This window comes from Aythya ferina (assembly GCF_964211825.1).
Source record: "Aythya ferina genome assembly, chromosome: 1".
Classification (NCBI taxonomy): domain Eukaryota; kingdom Metazoa; phylum Chordata; class Aves; order Anseriformes; family Anatidae; genus Aythya; species Aythya ferina.
The window spans coordinates 133,566,059-133,572,385 of NC_140296.1; positions in this window are offsets into that span (position 1 = coordinate 133,566,059).

Consider the following 6,327-nt stretch of genomic DNA (forward strand, 5'->3'; position numbering starts at 1 on the left):
TTTTCTTTTCCTTCCCTTCCCTTCCCTTCCTTCCCTTCCCTTCCCTTCCCTTCCTTCCCTTCCCTTCCTTCCCTTCCCTTCCCTTCCCTTCCTTCCCTTCCCTTCCCTTCCCTTCCCTTCCCTTCCCTTCCCTTCCCTTCCCCTTCCCTTCCCTTCCCTTCCCTTCCCTTCCCCTTCCCTTCCCTTCCCTTCCCTTCCCTTCCCTTCCTTCCCCTTCCCTTCCCTTCCCCTTCCCTTCCCTTCCTTCCTCTTCCCTTCCCTTCCCCTTCCCTTCCCTTCCCTTCCTTCCCTTCCCTTCCCTTCCCTTCCCTTACCTTCCCTACCCCATTCCCTTCCCTTCCAACCCTTCCCTTCCCTTCCCTCCCTTCTTCCCTTCCCTTCCTTCCTCCCTTCCCTTCCCTTCCCTTCCCTTCCCTTTCCCTTCCCTTCCCCTTCCCTTCCCTTCCCTCCCCTTCCCTTCCCCTCCCTTCCCTTCCCTTCCCTCCTTCCCTCCCATCCCCTTCCCTCCCCTTCCCTCCCCTTCCTCCCCTTCCCTCCCTTCCCTCCCTTCCCTCCCCTTCCCTCCCCTTCCTCCCCCCTCCCTCCCCTTCCCTTCCCCTTCCCTTCCCCCTTCCCTCCCCTTCCCTTCCCCTTCCCTTCCCTTCCTTCCTTCCCTTCCCTTCCCTTCCCTTCCCTTCCCTTCCCCTTCCCTTCCCTTCCCTTCCCTTCCATCCCTTCCCTTCCCTTCCTTCCCTTCCCTTCCCTTCCCTTCCCTTCCCTTCCCTTCCCTTCCTTCCCTTCCCTTCCCTTCCCTTCCCTTCCTTGCCTTCCCTTGCCCTTCCCTTGCCCTTCCCCTTGCCTTCCCTTCCCTTCCTTCCCTTCCCTTCCTTCCCTTCCCTTCCCTTCCCTTCCCTTCCCTTCCCTTCCCTTCCTTCCCCTTCCCTTCCCCTCTCCCTTCCCTTCCCCTTCCCTTCCCCTTCCCCTTCCCCTTCCCCCTTCCCCTTCCCCCTTCCCCTTCCCCTTCCCCTTCCCCTTCCCTTCCCCTTCCCCTTCCCCTTCCCCTTCCCCCTTCCCCTTCCCCTTCCCCTTCCCCTTCCCCTTCCCCTTCCCCTTCCCCTTCCCCTTCCCCTTCCCCTTCCCCTTCCCCTTCCCCTTCCCCTTCCCCTTCCCCTTCCCCTTCCCCTTCCCCTTCCCCTTCCCTTCCCCTTCCCCTTCCCCTTCCCTCTCCCCTTCCCCTTCCCCTTCCCCTTCCCCTTCCCCTTCCCCCTTCCCCTTCCCCTTCCCTTCCCCTTCCCCCTTCCCCTTCCCCTTCTTTCCTTTCCTTTCCTTTTCCTTTCCTTTCCTTTCTTTCCTTTCCTTTCCTTTCCTTTCCTTTCCTTTCCTTTCCTTTCCTTTCCTTTCCTTTCCTTTCCTTTCCTTTCCTTTCCTTTCCTTTCCTTTCCTTTCCTTTCCTTTCCTTTCCTTTCCAAGCAGACCGTAAGAAGGAAGCTCTCTTTTCAAGTAGACCATAAGAAGGAAGCTCTCCCTACACGGACACAGAAATTTGAAGCCATGCTTGAGAGGCACTTGGGCTTCAGACACTCCTATTTTTTTCTGGGCTTCTCTTTCTATTAGAGTGATGCTCTTTCACTCTCATCCATTTCATTGTTGTAAGTGACCAAAGGAAAAGCTGGAGTCCTCTTTAAATAAGACACAAATGGTTTTGTATTGTTCAAGCCTATTTCCTGAGGAGCAGACATGGTGGAGCGTGTACAAGTAGGAGGGGCAAGAGCAGGAGGCAAGGTGTGTATTTTTGTGTGACTTTGTTGAGGAAAGAAATTCTGGACTTTTACTGGTATGAGCCTTTCTTCAGCTGGCTTTTTGGTCAGATCTCAAACCCACAGGGCTGAAATGCAGCAAACAGTAGTAGAAAATGCAAATTAGGACAAGAAATGAAAATTAAATCCTGATCAGTTGTTCTGCCATCCCATGCTAATGCCAGATGTAGCAACCAAATGCTTGTGTCCTGATAGCCTCATCATCATCTGCTTCATGCTGTATGGCTCTCTTGCAGTAAGTATAAAATAAAACAAATCTTACATTTTAGGTAGCTGGAGGAGACTTTCTTTTTTGTTTGTTTGTTTTTCCTTACATAGCCCCAGGTCTTCCTGCTCTAGCACTCTCATACAATAAAATCTGTTTAAAATCTCAACTTTTACTGTTTAAAATCACAGCTTCTACTGCTGTGTAGACTTAAAGTTCATGCTTTGGTATGGAGAGTGACACTAAATAGAAAAGAGGGGAAGTGAGTGATTTATCTATCAACCCTGCCTAAACCAGTGCTGGAACTGATGTTAGGATCAGCGCTCCTAAGTCTGGTGACAGAGCTCCCATTTAAGCCTGTACTACTTTAAGTTTTCAAATATGAAGTTCTGTAAGAAAATACAAAAGATGGCTGCAATCCAGGCAGCAATTGCTTGTGTATTTGTGGTCTAAAGAAGCCTTGAATGGGAACCTCATTTGGGCCTTGAGATGATGTCACCATAAATAGTATAGTCACAAAAAAGCATAGCACCACTATTCATATATTCCTCCTCCTTTCTCCTCAGGCTCACCTTCCCTCCCCCACCCCCCCCCCCCCCAAAAAAAAAAATAAAATAAAATCAGAGGAAAGCACTATGTTAAAGCTCACCACATCTGAGCAGCTATTTTATTATTTTAGCCACTTATGGACCAGATACGGGAAGGTGCCATTGACTCCGGGAATGGCAAGCTTGCACCCAAGGCTTTATATTACAGAACCTTGCACTGAAGCAGACAGGGCAGAGGCCAAATGTAACAATCTGCATGCATGAGTTATGCATAAAGATAATCTTATATGTAAGCTCTAGTGGGACCGACCCCAGATTTCACAGGGTTTCATCAGTGAAGATCATGCTTTGTCAAATCCAACAAGGATGTATTCTTCCATCCTTGGAATTCCACACATTTTCACCCTCTGTGTAACTGCTAACATAGACACAGCTTTTTTCCTGTGCCACACAGGGGAGTCTTAATAATGCATTATGAGTGCAGAAGTATAGCACATGTCAGCATCAAACTCATTCTTGAAGTGGCTGATTCACTTTTCCTAGTACTTTAAATAGCTTTAACTGGACTGTCAGGACATGGAACACACAGTGTTTCCATGTAGTATTTGGAAAAGAGAGAGTCATCAAGTATTGCTTCAACCATCTTTCATAACTCATCTTTAAGTATTATCTAGGGGGAGTTTCCATGGATTTTTTTGTGATGCACTTGCATGCTAACCAGGTACACCCATGGCACTAGGTGCTACCAGATGAGAAGTGTTGACATCTGTAGAGAATTAATAGTCAGAGTGCTGACTGCCAACAAGGAAGTCCAAACTCAGGTGGTTTGGACGTGGCTCTGGCTACCACATGGTTCTGAAAGATTGACAAAGATGTTTTTCAAAACCAAACGTCAAGAAAATGATTCAGGGAGAGACCTTGCTCTAGATGTCCAAACTGTGTATGTACATGTATATATGTATGTGTTATTTGCAGGAAGAAACTGATACTTAAAACTGATACTTAAAAAGTGGATGAGAATCAAAAACGCTGGCATATACTGCAGGTTTACTGGAGCCAAGAGATTGGAAGACATAGCTACAGCAGGAACATTTTGCTATTGTTTTAATTTGCTTAGGTTTCCAGGAGCTAAAAAAAAAAAAAAAAAAAAAGGTAAAACAATACTTAGTGATAATAACATACACCACACAGACACATTATGTGCACATTCACACTAATATATGTGTACTTTCAAGCCCTTATCCAGGGAAGCAGAATGGTTTGCAACATCATGGAGCACTAATGGCCCTGCTGTGCTAGCTTGTGGTAAGGACTTGTACTGATTCACCTCAGAATTCACCTCAGAATACATACCAGTGTGTGGAATTGGCATTAATCCTGTTATCAAGGAGGGAAGGACATTCACTTCTCCTCCCACAGAGCAGTCGACTGTGAATTCGGGATGCGTTCTCCTCCATTTGATTGCTAAGCAAGTCAGACTGCAGCACCTCTCTCCCACTCGCATGCACCCCTGCCAGCTGCTGTTCAGCAGGCAAAGACAGGAGGATAACTATTTTTGTGGAAGCAAATAAAAAATATTGGCTACTCCTTTGTGTACACAGTGGGTTATGCTACAACACCTGATGCTTAAAGCCTATTAGCACTGTCATAGAAATATTATGCAATGGATTAGTTATCCCACAGTAGCCATGTGAGGCCATCACTAGCCTAGCTATATCTCTTTTTTCCCTTAGATACTTTTGTCTCTTTCTCTTTCTACTGATTGCCTAGGAGAAAATGTGCAATTTCTATTGTTCCCAAAAGGTTAATAGATTTGTGCTTTTTGACTGTAGAGCAGAAGGAGGAGAGCTGGAGCAGTGTTCCTGTCTGACATTCAAAGCAAAAAGAAAGGGGTCTCTCTAGTTTTCTGAAAGGACACTTTTTTTTTTTTTTCTCTCTCTCTCTCTTTTTTTTTTTTTTTTTTTTTTTTTTTTTTTTTTTTTTCCCAGAGATAACCTACCCTTCTGAATTATTCTGCACATGGCAGAGAAGGTACTATTTCCAGAAGAGTCAGAACTGGACAGGATCGTATAACTTTGTGTTGATGGAGAATGGAGGGAAAAAGTGGAAAGAAACAAAGAGGATTTGGCTCTACAAAATCCCAGTAGGTATTTGTGGCCACAGGGTCCAGCCAAACATTCCAGTTCTGAAAAAAAGAGATGAAGCTAGATGCAGTATTAGGACTTGGATGTGGAATCCTTAATAAGGGAAAAAAAAAAAAAAGTGATGGAGGACACTTGTAAGTAGAGTTACGCAAAACAAATGGGGAAGTGTGAAAAGTCAGTAAATGCTGGGATGAATATTGTATTTTCCACAACTGACAGTTTAAATTACTGTTCAGTGCCTAATAGTTTTCTAGTCACTGTTCACTTCCTGTCAGTGATCATACAGAGCTGGATTGCTAAACAGTGGATACATTTAATTTCCAATAAGATTACACTTAAGGGGTGGGATTGTTAATGCTGAGCAGTATCTTTTACAATTTTTAAAAGAGTCTGAAATCCGTGACATGGAAGAGCCACACAGATATGTGATGACTAAATTTTACTGGGAAATACTAAACCAAAGCAGGGAGAATAGCAAATAGAATAGGTTTTCTTGTGGTTACAGCACAATCTTGTGAATCATTTTTTTCCCCTGATTCTGTGGCTACCCTTGACAATTGAGCACCATTTTAGTCTAGCTATCCTTAACATAACATAAAAATATGTGGTCTCCCAGATGTGTTGGGGGACACATTGTTTGTAAGGTATTTTAAGATTCTCCAAAGGAGAAGGAATTGGCTTTGTTGCAATTTGCTTACTATAAGCCCCCAGGAGTTCTCTTGCAGCTAACTGCTGGCCTGCATGCTTGCTTTATGAGGTTTGGAGGGTGGTGGAGATGGGTGGCACCAGTGAGAAGGGCTGCAGCCCGTGGCGCTGACTGCATGTCCTGATTTCTCAGCTGACATACATGACCTTTCCAGGGTGGATTTCTTAGGATTTTTGCTGGGAGTATAGGTTGGCTTTGTGTTCACCAGTCTTCTTCAGTCCTGCTACAGCTATAGTACATTTAACAATCTGGTCCAAAGAAGGAGAAAAGGACGGCTTTTCTTTGAGTCAGAAAAGGTTTTATTTTGATGGGTGCGCAAAATGAGATTTCTCCCTAATCTCCTGTGTAATTCATTCATGTAATCTCTTCGTAGGCACATCATATTAATCCCTGTTATTACACAGAGAACCTAAAACATTTAAAGTGTCAAAATATACCGCTTAACAGATAGACCAAGATGTTGAATCTCCCTGCTCTTTCTTCTGTAATAAAAATTTACATTGTTCATATGCTAGCATATCACTGGAGGTATTCCCTGAAGTTGGTATTCTCTGTGAAAACAAACAAATAAATAAATAAATAAATGCTATACATGTAGTATAAAATAAAGCAATGACAACAAAGGGATTTTTCTGCTGTAAGGTAATCAACTGCAAAAGCTGGTTCAAGGGGCTTTTAAGGGGTAAGTCAAATGCAGAGACTGAAGTAAGCTTTGCGAAGTTGCTTATGTTTACTTTTATATTCAATTTCCATGGAATCTATCAGTGCAGAGCAAACACTCAGAAAAAATAAATTATAAAACCATCATGTATATAGACTTCTCCTGCACAATGCTCCATGTTCACAGGTTTTTGGTTGCCAGCCTTGGTCTAGGATTTGCATACAATAGATATGTCTTTACTGTTAGTGGGAGTGGTTTGTAAGCTAA